The sequence below is a fragment of the Pseudomyrmex gracilis genome, unplaced genomic scaffold (genome assembly GCF_002006095.1).
Source record: "Pseudomyrmex gracilis isolate BER0280 unplaced genomic scaffold, ASM200609v1 scaffold_41, whole genome shotgun sequence".
Lineage (NCBI taxonomy): Eukaryota > Metazoa > Arthropoda > Insecta > Hymenoptera > Formicidae > Pseudomyrmex > Pseudomyrmex gracilis.
In genome coordinates, this window is record NW_018020625.1 from 196,996 (window position 1) to 213,289 (window position 16,294).

The window sequence follows — 16,294 nt, forward strand, 5'->3', positions numbered from 1 at the left end:
AAGAGTTCGTTTTCGTTGCACGCGTATCGCCGTGAGACGGTCTTTCTCTCTCTCTCCCTTGTTCTCTCTCGGGTGGGTGTGACTGTGGCTGTTTGAAGACAAATATCTAGAGACCGTAAGGCAGATCGAACGTGTTTGTCGTGCGGAAACACGCTGTCAAACTAGGTACGAAGCGGTTTGTCTCTCGGTACACGAGAACCCGATCCTAATTGGTCGTCGTCGTCGTCGTCGTCGTCGACGACGACGACGGAGATGTCCCGGCTCTCCTGAAGCGCCCGGTACACTTCGTCCGCAACTCCTTGACGCTTCTCGCCAAATTGAACGTGTATGTTCACGCGACGCAAATTGAGAAATTGAATATTCATACGGCCGCAACCCTCTCCTTCGCACAAAGGTGAATTCAATTACGCATGATTGCCCGCCTCTCTTCTCCGTTTCTCTCCCACGCCTCTCACGGCGCGTTCTCCCTTCTGCTCTCGTCTCGCGGAGCAGTTAGGCCAATTTTACGCTTATTGGTACGTAAATACGGATCAAGCCTCTGGAAGCCTCTCGTCTGTGAAAAGGTGCGATTCCACATACGTCACACGCCCGCCCGCCCGGCGACAACGACGACGCGGATCGCTCTGACGTCTATACGTATATGTTTGACGTCAAAGCCGCCTGACTAGACGCGGTAGAATCAGTGAATTTCTCTATGCACGAATGAATAATCTGCCTTACGTGTCCTCAGTCGATTGGAAGCTGTGAAATTCAAGATCGTTTTCGCGTGTGCGGAGCTTGTGTGTGACGTTTACACGCGCAGATTGCGTCAAAGACACGCATTCGAGAATGGATAACGAATGTCCTTCGGTTTAATAACAAACTCTTCGTTCTCTTCCCTTCCCATTGTCCTCAGAGTTTCGTCAGAATTAATTAAATAACGTACGAAGTAATAAGAAAAAAAAAATAACGGTCTATAAAAATTTATAAATAGCCAAGAAGTTTACAGAAAATATAATTAACACTTTTGTTACTGGGATATTTGTAATATTCATATTTGAGACGGGACTGCATATGTACGACGTCACGATTCTATACACGTCAACTGTCCCATTTATATTACGAGAACGTCGCACATCGACTGTCAACGTCGCAGCTCGCCCCTTATGATCGCACAATACCGACTCTCTCGTGATATCCCCACACGGCTCTCGAAACTCAATTTCGCATCGTTTTCGGATCTCCGCCCGTTATTCTCTCCGGCGAACAGATCGGAAATAAACGGGAGGGAGCCCGTTGCTCGTTAACGTACTAATAACTCATCAGTTTTACGACTGCGAAGGTGAGAGAGACGGGGCGCTCAGAGATTTTAGGGCGACATGCATCGGTGATTATCGCAGGTGCTAGAAAATGAATCGCGGGCTCTCTTTTTTTTTTTCTCTCTCTCTTTTCGGCCCAAATCTCGCCCCGAATTCTGTCAGGATGGCCGGATGTAAGGTAAAATACGGCATACAATACACATTGTATATAGAGGAACGTCTCTAATAGCGTCATTTCGTGACTATAAAAGTTCGATGACGTGAAATTCGGTCTGAATTATGTGGTCACACCTCTAACTGTATAAAAACGGATGTAGGTAACAGTAGCACGGCATTAAATTGACATAGGAAAGAAATATGTAGCGATGTATATTTAAATGATATTAAATTATCATTTAGGAGAGAAAAAGATATAACGCGTTTAACTTAATGTAAAAATTGAAAAAGTACCGAGATAAAAGTGAAATACAAGCAACTAATGAGATACATCGGATCGCGCTTGAAGATATCAGCAACGACATAAATGAAAGAAACAAATCGCGCAATGTCATCCTAAAACAATTCAGTAAACGTACAGGCTGGTGTCCGCGTTTTCAAGATCTCGATCGCGACTCAGTTTTACGAGAATTCACGCACGTCGCGATTCGGATTTCTAAACGCGCCAGCATCGATTTTGCGAGCGGTCGTTGCGTTATTTCAACGAGCGCTCGTTGTCGACCGCAGTTCGCGCCCCGATGACACCACTCGTTCGACCCCGTCCGAGTCGTAAAACTACGTCGCAGCGCGTCTTTCCGACTCGGAGCAGCCAGCGGCCGGCGGGATCGGCCGGGCAGTTCGATACGAGGGCGAGGACCGTAATACGAAATAAATTATAGCCGTGATGCAGCGCGCGAAGCATAATGCGCCCGGCCGGGGTTATAAGACGAGACGGTAACTTCATGTGTACGGCGCGTATATACGGCGCACACGCGTCGTGGTGTTGGTGGCGACCGCACGATGTTAACGACGAAATGAGTTTCATGAGATACTTTGCACCGCGCGAGGTCAAGGCGTGAATCCGAGAGACACACAATATATCCGATATCTTCTTTCTCCCTTCTTTTTCCGCGTTTTTCTTTTTTGTCTGCCGCGCGCGCGAAGAAAATAAAATCGAATAAATTTTCACGGGGTCGAAAAACGACGGCGCGACATAATGCGGAATCACCGAGCGCGGTGTTAACGACGCGCAACGACGTGATATAATTACGTTTCGAATAACACATCGGGAATTGTAATACGCGATTTGTAATTCGTGACCGAGCCAATCGCGGACGGAATTTGCATTTAATCCAATGGTGAACGCAATTTGCGACGACGCGCAATGTTGCAACTGTAATCGATACGGACTGATTGATATGGACGATGATCCGCACTCGTTGGCATCGGAGCGATTTGTGCATTTATATTTGTCAGTAGGAGAGAAGGATTTTACGCGCGATAATCGGATATTCTCTAAGGTTTTTTGTTTTTTTTTTTTTTGTTTTTTTTTAATACGTTTCAATCTTTTTTTTTAATCACTTTGTATATATAGTATTCGTGCTGCGCTCGCGCCGCCGCGGCGTAACTGTGCATCGCTTAAATGATAAATTGTTATAGTTTCGGAGATTGTGCAGCGAAATCTGGCGTAGAGCGGGTATTACCGAGAAGCCTCTTAAATTTTAAACGAAAGCCTCTGCCAAGAGAAACGCGAAGCGTAGAATACGTTGCTTGCCAACGGTTTAAGCGGGAATTAAAATCTGCGGAAATCCGGCGCGTCCGATGCTCCGCGGAAAAATGTGGCGCGCGCGCGCGCGCGCACGCTTATAGCTGCGACCAGAGAGCTTCTTGCCGTGAGCGAAATGAGACGTAAAATCTTCCCGAGCGCGCGTATATACATTTGTGTGTGTGTGTGTGTGTGTGTGTACACGCGCGATACGCCTTGGCTCGAGTTATCTCAATAATGATCGTTGCGTCCGCGCTCACGTTATAGTTATCACGCGAATAGCATTGCCGCGCGCGCACGCTCGGGAATTATTGCCGTGATTCCCGCGTTTCTCCGGTCATTTTATTTCCCGGTGAATTTCACTGCCCCGTCGCCATTCACGCAATCTGACAAGAGAACGATCAGGAATCGCGTACGGAGATACACAATCATCCGGCGGCGATTTCTACACGATTTCCGAACAATTTCATTGTGCGCGCTTGTATACGCACAAAAAAAAAAAAAATTCTCGCGGCTATAATGGAATTGTCGGTTGCGTATGACGGGAGCGTAAATACAGGAGAATACGAAATATACCTGTTGAAAGATAAAAAAAAAAAAAAAAAAAAAAAAAAAAAAAAAAAACAGTAAATCGCACAACAAGGTGTTGTTTCATCGATGGAATTCGCAATGCGGAAATTTGAATCACGCGGTAGCGATTGAGATTAATCGCGCGTGCCATTTTCGAAGCGCTACAAGTGCTAGCTGGAAGTGTTGGGTAAATGAATGATGAAGATATGTGTGTAAGATTAGTCGCAGTAAAATCTCTCACACATCAGCGTCTCGCAACGACTTGGGAATATTATTATTATTGAATATTATTATTATTGAAACTCAAAAAGATGAGTTCTTTTTTTTTGTTATATGTACATGAAACACAAGTGTGTAATATTTACACGGCAACAGCAATTTGGCATTGATACAACAATCTAGCGGCATGGAAAGTGTACGCAAGTACGGAAATATACACACGGCGTAAGAAAATATACGCGACAGTTTTGTGATAACGGTGTAACGTATCATTTCGTCAACTTACTCGCGAGGATAAATATATATATATATATACGTCGCACGTCTTGTACTACCGAGAAAAATTATACGAGTCCGGTCCAATAAAATCGGAGCAATTTTTGTAATAATACAAAACGCTTTCTGAAAAATACGCGGTACGCGTCGGGATGATGGGGACCTCTGTGTGCCCACAGAGTGGGGTTACACCGTCAATTATGATGTCGATACGAAACACGATGCGTAAAGCGGTGCAAAGATGACGCATGAATAAACACGACGACCGTGTAGCAAGAGAAAATACATAAGACCGTGTTTGTGATCGTGAAACGTCAGGTAGACGTAACGTCTATGTAAAGAGAACTGAATACGATCGAACAATGGAAAGGAAACGAAACAGAAATACTCGTTTCGCGGAAGGAGATATATACCTGCGTTATATATATTCTTTCGCGCGCGGAGACGATTACGTTCACCTACATTCGATCCGCGCACAAATTTCAATTTAACTTTTAACGAAATTACATACACAGCAAACAATCATCGCAAAACATCTGCTATAGACAATATACCGTTGACTCAAATGGTAACGCTTTTGTATTGACGCGCGTTGAAATTGCGCTCGCCATCAATATCAATTCGGACTAAAATTGCAATCGCAATTAAGAAACCGTCCGTCTGAAGGAAGTCGATATAGGCATTCCCGGGTCGTATATACTGACGCATCGCCTTGACGAAATAAAAGCGACGGGAATGGAAGTCAGAGGTTGAACACTTTCCTCCTCCCAGAAATGCGTGGCATTTCCTCGTCGCGGACGAATTCCTATTATGATGGCCGCGGCGAACGAGAAGGATACGAGAAGAGAGGGGAAACGACGGTAGTGAGAAGAAAGAGAGAGAGAGAGAGAGAGATCTCGGTTAGTGTTTTGTTTTGTCCGGCGTGTAGGTGGACATCATGATGACAGGATAGAACATAAACGTGGGGCTCCCGAGGGAGTTACGGGACATAAAATCCCGCGTCTCCCTTCTCTACGCGTTTGGCGTCGAGATGTCGGGGCTTCCCGTGTTCTCATATAAAACGTGTCCCCGCTGCTCCGATCCTTCGAAGCCCTTGCTCATCAACAGTGACAGTTGATCTTTCTTTCGAATCGTTCCGTGATCGAGAAACAGATTGAATCGACTCCTTTCTTCGTTGATCCAAGTCGAGAAACAAATCGATGCTCGTTGACATTTGCGAGAAAAACATGCGCCGGTAATGTAGCGAGATTAATATATTTAGAAACCTGAAGAGAGAGGTGTTCTCTGAAAAGTTCAAACAATGTTAATTGTTTTTCGGTCTCGATTATTCCGGATATATAAACAAGCGTAAAATTTACTGACACAGAAAAAAAACTAAGGTAAAGTCTTTATATACATATAGACGTATAAGAGCATTAACTGATTATTTCTTTCACCCATTGTACGCACACTGTATTAAGTTTAGCTTATTCGAAAATATGGCAGCTCGGGTAACTCCGCAGGAGTCTCGCCCTTTCGTCGAGGGAATTAAAATTTTTTGCAGACGGACAGACAGGTACTCAACGATTGAATCGCGATAACACGCGGAGACTGAAGCGTGTACGCCCGTGGTATTAATTCATAGGTGGGCCACCCTCCCCTTTTAAACAATAATCTGCTTCGATTTTTTTTCTCATTTTTCACTTACTGATGCATGAATGAGTCCTGCCTGCCCTTATGTTCGCCGTTGCCCCAAGTCGCGCCCGATAATGACTTTGTTTATCACGTCATAAGGCGTCCAGGTGAAATATTGCGTCGGATTGGCGCTCGACACTCGCCGACTTAATTGCCACTGCGCGCCGTTTCCAAATGACTTTACGCAATAACAATCATCACGCGCTCTCTCTCTCTCTCTCTCTCTTTCTCTCTCTCTTGTCCGCGCACAGGTGTATACATATACGTGTATATACGCAACTGCGGACTATACGCACACACACACGCACCCGCTAAACTCGAACCCGATTCCCGTATACCTGCTCCTCCCAGACGGAGTTCATCGGCAAATTGTGCTGACTCACGTCTTCCCGTTACCATCGACGATGCCCATGTAAATGTGTGCACACTCGAATCTTTTTCCTACAGCCTGGAATCATGGACGTGCGGAAGAAAAGCGTCTTCTCTCTGATTTCTCTTTCTCTCTGACAACAATTGCTTCTCAGTTTTACACTCGAGAAACAAACTTGAATACCGTGTGTTAAACCGCAAACGTTTTAAACCATAAATGTTTTGGCACTATTACATATATTGTCTCTCAATATAAATATATATTTATTCTAAAAATCGATATATATATATAAATTACATAAATGTATAAACTTATCCAATTATTTTTATTTTGTTCATTTTATTTTACAAAATTTTGGTGTTATTACCGATATTAACACCGAGAAATATGAATGTTGAATCAAAAAAAAGGTACTTTCAAAGAGAGATATATATTCAATTTGAGATTCCGACAGGAGTGAAAGAAAAGATTGGAAAAGATGAGACAAGCACGCGCGTTGTGAATTCGACCACGTGTGCGCGTATGGTTACTCATGCGCGTATATGCATGTATGCAAATTATCCTCCGTCCGATTGTTATGCAAGATCCACGATGGATCTATGCTAATGGAAATCGTTAATGCATCCACGAGGATCCTAATCGGGTGACGATAATCTCACCAAGGGATCGCAGAATTAAAATACGCGCGCACAGGTGGTGGACATCGCGTGTGTGCTACTGGTCAACCCGAATTTCGCGTGACGTCATCCACATCGAGGACCACACGGTGTTTCCGGATTTTTTCCGGGCGATAATTTACTGGAAATGAAGGATCATATGTTGCAAATTTATAAATAATATCAGATATACGCAAACCAAGTGAAATTTAAGATACACAATTAGTTTGCAAGAAATATATATGTATATATATGTATGAAATATTGTTCAATATATATATATAATATAAATTCAATATATAATAAAATATACATATATATATATAATATATTGTTTTCCATAATATGAAAATTGAATATTATAACAGCCACATTAGACTTCTTTTTTTTATTCAATAATTTCTCACATTATTAACTTATTACGATCATTAAGTAATTAACGCGTTCAGCCAGTTTTTATTAATTAATTATTTTAATTTCTCTGTCGCGTAAAAGAGTGAAAACTCATGTTTTGTTCCCCTCATGTTTCCCCAATATGTTGCGTGCACGTTAGAAACACGGTGTCCAATCTAATCAGATATCACTTTGACAATTGTCAATTAAACAAGCTCGAATGATGAACTGCATTACTCTCTCCTCGGGGGAGGAGGAGGGCAACGTCAGAAAGACCGCGCTACCTGTTCCGAAAAGCGTCGAATCACGCTCGAAATAATAAATCCGGTAAACGACGTAAATCCCGAAGCGTATTAATGTAAATTCATGCGAACGGGTCCTAATCGCCTCCGGGTACACCTGCGCGCGCCATATGGTGTTTTCTATTCCAGAACCACGATGTATACAAATAGAATATACAGAGCGCCCCGACCTCGACCCCATCGTAGGTGAATTTGGAAGCGACTCCCGACCCTCAACCCCAATCGTTGTGCGCGGCGCGCTAAGGCTAGACAGATTACGAGCTATTATCATTCCGAAGTCGAGGGTTGTCCGCTGCGCGCGCGGTCAGGAAAAACGCGAGCATATGTTTAATAAGTTCGTATGGCGTTTCTTAGGCCCTCCAGTCGGGAGTCAACCATGTTGACACATGGTAATTAACTCTGAGTAAGAGTAATTGGAAAATGTAGCGAGTAATATGTCACCGCAATTACGCATATTGGTTCACGGGAATTGAAGTCAAGTTCGACACATCGGAAAAAGTACTTAGAAAAAAACAAAATTGAATATTAGAAATATTTAACTTTACTGACTATGCGTGTGAAAATTAAAAATTGCGAAAAACGAGAGCTGTAATAGATAATGTGTAATGAGTAATGTATAAAAAAAACGAAAAACTTTGTAGTAGAAGAATAAAAAAAAAAAAGAAACTTTGGTAAACGTATTTTTTTCAGGAGCAGATAAAAGAAGAAGTGGTTTTAGAGCGCGTGTCGAGGTTTTGGAATATATTATGCGCAGAGCGACAGTTTATTATCGTGTATGTGAGTTTAGTCTCGGACCTGTCGTCTTCCTCTCTCTCCAGGTCAAATCACCGCCTAAGTCCGAGCCGGCTACCGGTTTTCAGATTGGTTGATCTCCTCTTCCACGGTGTCACTGAATAAAATGAGTTTCTTCTGGCCAGAATTCGAAGGAGAAGGACGAGAAGGAAGAAAGAAAGAAGGAAACCAGATTTGGACCGCTACAGAGAGGCAGATTGTCGTTTCTACTTTGAGCGTGACGCTGCACGATTCCTCCGTGAAAGAAAAACGAACCGATGTATAATATGATTATAAAACGTTTTTGTACGCGGGCAATTTGTAGACACGTATGAATGCTCTCTCTCATTACGTTTTAATAGCTAAAATATTTTTGCTATACATTAAAAAAAAAAAAAAATATGACACCTAAGAGACCTAAAACTATCTCTCGAAATTGATTTTTTTCTTAATAATGTCTTCAAATCTTTATTTTGTCAGAAAAAAACGATAAACTTGACAATATTAAAACGAATTATTAATTTTTATTGTAAACACGATATGCGATAGAATCTTGATATAAAAGTTAAGATGAAAAGGAGGTGTTTTCAAACGAAGTCTTTAGAAATTCTGATCGTTAGCCTCGTGATAAATAAGAAAAGTTCTATATCTTTCGAGTATATCTTTCGAAAGAGATCAGGTTGGGATAATGAGAGGCAGGGGCTGAGCCGCAGGTGTGGGATGGGGGAACCTGCTACCGAACTACGCGCGTCATTGGCGTAGGCACAAAAAAATTCTGACCGTCCTGATCAGATTTTCGTTTCCCCGTTGCTTTTGTAATTTATAGTCTCTCGAGTTTTCGAAATTATTTTCATTATTAAAACGTGCGTTCAAGGATTATCTGCCGGTGATTAAATATTTACCGTAAGCGCACGAACACATTTTAGCTAAAATATATCTTTAAAAAGTAAAAAAAAAAAAACAAGTATAAATTATTACTGCTGTAAATAGCATGTCGTTGCTACTTAGCAATCGCGCCACTTGAGCGATTCACCTTCTCCACATTATCGATAAGATTCATTTAGATCAGAATCACAATTTCAACACAGCGGAATCGTTCGTGGCATTCGAATGAATTCTCCCGGTGTGTCAGTTCTTATTTCCCTCTTCTCTCGTCGTGAAATAAATTTCCGGAATCGACGACGTAACGCCGGGGAAAATTGTGCCGGCTAATTGCGGACGACTTTTACGCCGTCTGAGGAGAATCCTCTTCTTCACCGGACTCGCATTCCGCGCACGAGAGTACGCACGCACGCTCGAAGGAAAATCTTGAGCACACACGGCCGTGAAGCTGGCGGAATGTAATTTCGTCCTGGCTGAAATTCTGGGCGAGAGGAGAGACACGACTCTCGCCTTATTGGCCCTTATGCGACTCGACCGCCGGATGGCGGCCGTGGCACCTATAAAACTCGTCCTACCATTATTGTATGTCCTGCCACCTATTCGCGTCCGAACGCCGTGCGGAGGATGTAGGAGGGAATCGTGGTCCCTTTATAACAAGGATGACGGAAGACAGGGAGACGCGACGGGAGAAAAGACGATATCTCGTCGGGCAATTTGAAAAATATTGCGAAGACTGGAGGAAATATATTGCCCGGGAGCTTATGAACCTCGAAGGTACTATTTGTCTATGAAGATAGCGTCTGTGGAATCTACTTTGAGTTACTTCGTGCTACATATACTCTTTCCGTTATTCAAAAAGAAAAAAAAAGAAAAAAATGTATATAATCTCTAAAACGTTGTTTTGTAAAAAAAAAAACAAACTCTCTACGAAGATAGTCGATATTAACATGCAATCTCAGCGAAATCGTCACGAAATCGCCACGTTACAGCGTATAGTAATTTTCTAGGGGTAAAGCAGAAGCGACGGAGCTCGACGACCTTTTAAGCATCGCGCACGGAAACAGTATTTGTTCAACGCGCGGGAGCCACGCTGCCGTCTGCTCGTTTCATCAGCATGCCAACGATGACGGCCGATGATGACTTTGATTCGCAAACACGGCTCCCAATTATACGGGGATGGTATCCGTACGGTAGCTGACCGTGCATTAGCTGCACCAACAATGCATTATTCAGTGTATACACGTTGTGTTGACGTATTTGCCCGTTTCGTAATATGATTGCTGCGATATTATTCGATGCGCTCGGTTCAACGTACTTGGGCATCGGTTCGAATTTTGCGAGCTGTCACCGACAAATTAATCCGGCCTCCTCATCGTTTATTCGCGCGCGCATAATCCGCGTCGCGATTGAACGGGAAAGAAGCGGAAGAGTAAATAATTTTTGTCGCTGCTGAGAGCGGCACAACGCGCGCATCGTTCGCGCGTCCGACATGCGCTGGATTTTAATACCAAAGTTTTTCGCAAAAAAAAAAGAGACACCGCAGTCGCGCTATTATTGTTCGTTAAGTGGAATGAGTTTGCGGTTTTTTTTTTTTNTTTTTTTTTTTTTTTTTTTTTTTTTCATCGGCGCGGAAAAAGTGTCGCCGGTATATTTCATCGATATTAAACGCGCGCGGTGTAAAGGGACACGTGGCTTGTCGCGTAAACATGGATAAAACAGAAACCAACACGCGTGCGCTTGGAATAGCAGATACGACGTCACGTGCGTAATAAAACTAAATATTGAAAATTGAATAATTCATAGTTCGAGTCTCGGCTGAGTTTGAAAGTTTGAAAATTCTATCTCTCGACTATTTGCAGTCGCGATCGCACACCCACCCACACACACACACAGTGTGCGCAACTTTTAATAGAACCAAGAAATATGTACACCGTGCGAGAGGCATTTCGCACGTATTTAATCCGTGACTGTTGTGCCAATGTTGGCCATTGTGCGCTATTACTGTATCTGCTACTTTAACTTACTATTCCTCGATAAACTTCCGCGTACCTTTCGTCTTCTGATTGATGTCGCATGCGCGAGAGCGCGTTTCTTCACGCGGTGTCATCACGCGCGACTCGTTATACCGTGCTTGCACCGTGCGCGATTGAATAACTAACGATCGTGCCGTCGATTAAGACGCAACACAAATATTTTCTTCCCTTACCTGATCGGGTGTGTTGACTCAATGAGAAATGTGATAGCAACGAAAGGTAAATAGTATTCAGCGTCAGTTTACGCTGAAAAAAAAAAGGCGTAATAAAATAAATAATGCATCAATCGGTAGCGTGCACACGGTGCAACGTAACGCGAGATAAATGCGAAACAAATGCTCTGTGTCACAAGCATTTGTTTTTCGAGTAAGAACGTTAAATAGGCCAAGGTCAAATAGAATAAATAGAAAACAAGTGATTTCATGTATCGCAATGGACAACCGACCGGAATATAAAAGTTGTTCAATCAGCATATCGACCATAAATCCGAAATATGGTTGAAAGATGTTTGTTCCACATGGAAGCGACTCGTCGCGAGAGCACGCGATTTTGTAAAATTGAAAAAAAAAAAAAAAAACCGCGGTGGAAACCAACGCTTCCGCATCGTGAATCCGAACGAAATTCACGCTGATGCAAGTAAACAAATGCGCAATCGTTAAACAAAAATATTCGGCCGAGCTGCCGAGCAACGCGCACACGTCACTGACGGCTAAATATTTGCGTAGCTAAGTGCTGGCGCCGGTAATAACAAAGGAAAATAGGCGACACGCAAACAACATCGCATTTGTACCATATGAACGGCGCGCCTTTTTACCTGTCCTGTTGCACGACTTATTGTTAGTTGTGCAACATTACTTAGGGGAACGTTATTTAGGGGAAAAAAATTCTTTTCTACTTTATGAGATTGTGGTTTTATTTTTCTTTTAATGCCGAATAGAGAGAGATGTTTTGTAGAAAAAACCATATTTTAATAAAATACTACATTATCAACAAATCAGAATCGTTATCTCCATCACTGCAAAAAGATCAGATAAATAAAAGTTGATCAGATAAAAAAAAAAAAAGACCAGACAAACAGTTTTCTAATACTCTTTTCATGTATGTATCGTATCGCTCACTCTCAGTTTTCGCTCGCTGTTTTCATTATATCGCTACGAGGATCGCTTTAAAAATATAACAAATATTTAAAACAAATTTAACAAGTTGTAGGCTGCAATAAAGATAAAGACAATACATGAGACATACAGATGTGTGTTTGAAAGATTCAATTGTTTTTTTTTTGTTTTTTTTTTTGCTAAAGAGTTCAACAATTCCTGCTCGCGCCTTTATCACACCCGGTCACGATAAAAACGCAGCTCCACCCGGTTGTTCCCGAAGCGGTTATTGCACGTTCGATTTAAATTAATAAAGCTAATCAGGCTAATCTATTGACCAGGCGAGTCCGCGCGGCCATTGTTGATGGTTCGCTCGAAATATGCAAATGAGCGGGGGATGAAAGCGGGGCGGGCACGCATAGCCGTGTGCGCGTCATCACTCAGGTGCCCCGGCTTCGTTCGCTCGTTTCCGTGTGTGGACATGCTCGTGATAATGAAAATACCGGGCTGTGCCAGTATAGAGCGCGCACAAGGGAGAGTCCAGCCAGGGCGATCATTACAGTCATCAGCGAGATGACCGGCTCGATAGTCGATCAATTAAATGACCCTGCCGGATGCTCTGTCTCTCTCTCTCTCTCTTTCTCTTCTCCTCTCTTTCTCTCTATCTCTATCTTTATCTATCTATCTATCTATCCTTTTCGCTCTTTCTCCGTTTCCTCTCTCTTTCTCGCTCCTCGAGAACCCGAAATCGATGCGAGATGCGGCGCAAACGAGACGCCTCCGGCGCGTCGGGAAGAGTACCGGGTCCGCGCCCGACGACCGGGCAGATAAAATTATTTTAGAAAATTGCCGCATTAGGTACTGCGCGCGCGCGCACGCGGTGACGATGATGAAATGCGGAATCGAGTTAGGTTAGGTTAGGTTAGGTAATAGTTAACAAGCACATGTTTTCCGAGTGGCGAACGTGTGTGTACACTTTGTGCGAGCGGCAAAATTGGCGCTCCGCAAATTTTGTTACGCGGAAAAGCGTACTAAGGCACTAAGTTTGTTACTTCGCATTTTGTCTGGACCGCGATACACGCAAAGCGACGATACCGAGCGGTCTGAGTTACATTATTGGTAAATAGAGTTTCGCGGATAATTAAACGCAAAAGCATAACAGTGAGGCAAGATCGAAATAGAATTCGGTTAACCGACGCATTCACTTGCGGTATCGCAAAAACCGCAACGGCCACCGCGGAATCAGTTTTCCGCGAGCAACTACAAAGGGCGTGGTCCCGTTGCTAAACACGTTACGATGCTACGAAAATAATTGCTCTATTACACGTCGTTCCGTTTGCGAAATATCAGCGCGCACCCGCGATCATATTTAGAAGCGATCTCGATCCGGAATTATTACAAGTTCGGATAACTAAGCAATCCGCAAAAGAGTTCCGCGAACAGTTTCTCCTACGACAAAGGCGTAAATAATTTTTTTTGCGCGAATTATATTACACTCTCGAACGATAATTCGAAGCCGTTCCGCGGCCTATAAAAACGAGCCATAAACATCCGGCCGCAAATATCGCTCCTTTCTATGCAACTTTTTCGTGGTTACCTTGAAACGCAGGCCGCCGAGAGCCCTGCTGTGAGGTACTAAGTATGTTTGTAACGGACGAGGTGGCTTGTTTGTCGTAAACAGCCAACGGTATATCGTCTACGTCTTTCTGTTTCCGCGAATTCTCTAAGCAGGATGAACCCAGCAACTTTGTAAGAGATGTCGCGAGAACCGAATCTAATGCACGGTCACGCACAAAAGAATATCGTCCGAGAAGACTGTCACAGATCGATTGTTCACAGATCATTAGATCGATACTTGAGTTAAAATCTGCTTAGAGACGTTGTATTGTTATTACATTGTTATTTAAACAAAGCGATCGCGTGTCAATAAATGATATTAAAGAATATAAAATTTATATATACACTGTTACCTATTTGTGTGTTTGTGAAATATGTTGTAGAATAAAAATAATTGCGGTTAAAAGCATTAATAATTTTTATTAATTAACGTAACAGCTCTTGATGTATCCACGATGCGGAAATGGCAATGAGAGGAAAAACGTACGAATAAGAGACAATTTTCTCGAGAACGGGCGACCGTGAAAATTTCTTCGCGATCGTAAAGTTAACTAGTACCCTCAAAGCAACTACCGACCCATCGAATGGCAGAAGAGAGCCTTAACTCGTCCAACTTCGTTTAGCGTAACGCGGCTGTGTGGATTTAAAGACTTTTATATATCGGCAGTGGCTGTAAACCGAGTAGGGCAATGAGCCAAGAGGCGTTGCTCTACGCGAGAACACGTGTAAACCGCGCGGACAAGGACCGCTGTGTACCTTATGGGGTTACCGGAGTGACGTTACTCGGGGTTACAGCGAAGTTACAGCCGCTCGCGCGGCACTATTGCACGGGCTGTTTGCCTTTGTACGGGCAAACACGAGTTGCTCGCGACTTCGAACGGGACCGGGTAATAGCCAAGAGGGAAGTTTGCGGCTGAAAAAGCGACGTAGAAACTTTTACGCGATTTCGCTCTCAGACGCGCTAAAATTAAAACGATGAGGACACAACGCAATAGAAAAATTGTTATCATTCCAAAAATAATAATTTCAAAACAAATAAATATTGCATAGTGTTTTATATAATACATTTAAAAAAATATATTTAGTAAACAATTAATAATATTGCCTCGCATGTAGGATGAGATTTCCGTTGTTATCGTTATTTCGAACATAGGAAGAAAACTGGTCGCTGTAAAAAAAAAATCAGATCCTCAATGCCAGGGTCGTGGTTAGCGTCATCGTGACGATCATGATCCATTTCCTCACGCCGAAGGGCGTTTATCGCGATCGTTTGGGCGCCTTCGTCACCGAAACTGCGCGGACCAGTCGTCGTGTCGCAGGATGTTGGTGCAATTACCGGCGAGGATAGAGGACTTATCCGGACGACGCGCGAGCAAATCGCGCGGAGAAGGAACGGGAATGCCATTTCCTCGGATATCGGGGCTCTTCGACGGCTCGTCTGGTCCCGGATTGGGCGAACCGATTGCGCTCAGTTTTCAAGGCGCGGGAGTAGGTCGTCGGTTAAGTTTATTGGTCTAATTTAAATAACGGGCAAACACACACACACACAAGGGGGGGGGGGTGCTATCTCATCGCGCGGCCGTCTCTCTTCCCCCCATCCGAGAATCCCCGCCGTTCCGGATCTTGTCAAGCCCTCCTTTCGCCTCCGCGTGCCTGATGACTGAAGGATTTACGGACTTTTATTGCACGGCGCATTTATCTCGGGCGGGCGCTCATGCAAATTAAGATCTCTCGTTGCCCGGAGACACGCTCGCGCCGAGACGCATATACGCGCTGACGGAGACACTGCTGCCTCCCGCTGTCGATGGAGAAAGAAAGGGAGAAAGTGAGATAGCGCGCTTTTGTCTTGAGTTTCGCAGTGCCGGTGCACAATGCTCCCCTTTGTTGCCACCTCGGTACTGCCCGCCCCACCCGCGTGCCCTTCCTCCACACGTTTCTCATCCTTCCTCGGTGTACTTTCCTTCGCGCCGATTTACACGGAGATGCGATCTCTCACGGTGCTCTGGAAAATCTCACGTGTTTATCCGTCCATAGAAAATACTGCGTTTGTTCGAAATTGCGCAAGCGACGGGAATTTCTTTCGTTTCGTTTCGTTCGACGTGTAATTTTCTCGGTCAAAGCCTGACGTAAACCTTCTCCTCGCTTTTATTTGTATCGTAAATTTCTTTCTTTCTTTCTTTCTCTCTCTCTCTCTCTCTTTCTTGTTCTTCGTAAAATTTGAACTTTATTTACAGTATATTATCGGTAAAAAACCGTCGCAGTACAAAAATCTAACGTAGAAGTATAGTAACTGGTAAATATTAAAAAAAAAAAAAACAGTAGATTACTCTCCAATTGACTGAGAAAAGAACGTTGCGAGATAATGCTAATAATTCCGAGCAATTTCAAGCTCGAGTGA